This window comes from Enhydra lutris, unplaced genomic scaffold, assembly GCF_002288905.1.
Source record: "Enhydra lutris kenyoni isolate GAN:26980312 unplaced genomic scaffold, ASM228890v2 scaffoldscaffold15, whole genome shotgun sequence".
Lineage (NCBI taxonomy): Eukaryota > Metazoa > Chordata > Mammalia > Carnivora > Mustelidae > Enhydra > Enhydra lutris.
Genome location: NW_019154099.1, coordinates 41,018,232 through 41,019,399, shown reverse-complemented (window position 1 = coordinate 41,019,399; position 1,168 = coordinate 41,018,232). Strand labels below are relative to the sequence as shown.

Genomic DNA, 1,168 nt, shown 5'->3' with positions numbered 1-1,168 from the left:
TGTTTTCCAGAATCACAGGGTTCAGATAAAATTCAGTGTTAGTAGCCCCAGCGATATAGACCCAAGAGCCAAAATGAAAAAAGTAAAGCTGCCTTTGGAAACAACCAGTCTACCAGAGAAGAGAAATATGTTAATAACTCCTATAATTAAATAAACATTTTAAGAGAGGTATGGAAAACATAAAATATGTGTCTATAAAAGATTGTACATGGTTTTCATCTGCACTGTTAAATATTTTTTAAGAGTTGTTAATAGAGTGAAGCTATTAAAAATGCATTGCTCGGGCTTCTGGGAGCCACAGGTGTAGAAGCCAGGGCTACACCTCAAACTGGCTGGGTTTCTGAAACTGGCGGGATGACTGTGGCATTGGCACACAGTGAAGTAAACCCCAACACTCAGGTGGCAAATCGCCAGGGCATCTAGCAGGCTTACAACCTCTCGGCAGGACTGCCACATGTGGCTCTGCTCAGCTTCTCCTTCTTCAGCATTTCTGTTGTCTTGACTCTGACCCACATCATCACACCTGTCTGTGCATGTCTTCTTCCATATGGTGAAATGGACACCCTTGGAGACTCCTGATAAAGGAATGGCTCTGCTACTGACACGTTGAGAACAGATGGACTATGGATTCCAGCTCACCTCTTCCCACAGTTCTCAGCATCTTTCCTATTGTACTCTGCCTCCCAGCCAGCTTCTACACCTTGCAATCTGCTGCTCCCGTCCTCATCAACACACTTCATGGATCAGCCTTCTGCTGCCTAAGTTGTCCCAACTCTATAGGGTTTGTCCCTTTGGCATCAACAAGTACTGAGGGATGGGGCTGGGAAAGAATCTGAAACAAAACACTGTAACGTTCTTCGCTTCTCCATGCTGCCTTCTGTATGTTGAAAGCCTGAGAACTAAGCTTTTCTACACCCCCTAGAAGACAACAAGTTGGAAAGTGAAGCTCCCTGGTCAAGCCCTGTTAGGAATAGGGTTCTTTGAATCAGGAAAGGCAGGTGGAATAAGGACGAAGTCTCTCTCCTCCATAGCAGGAAGCCATGTTTGGGAAGCAGATTTGGTGATTTAGTTTTTCCAGGTCTTCTGTCCCGCTACCCTCCATCTCTGTCTTGCTGTGTATCTTCCCTATAATAAAAATGATTTTTTTTTTCAGGAAAAAAAAATGTGT

The 1,168-nt window shown here is 44.2% G+C and overlaps 1 pseudogene; it reads left to right on the top strand.

Annotated features, from left to right (window-relative positions):
* Positions 1 to 354: 354 nt before the first annotated feature.
* On the top strand, positions 355 to 811 carry LOC111147159 (annotated as a pseudogene).
* Positions 812 to 1,168: the final 357 nt, after the last annotated feature.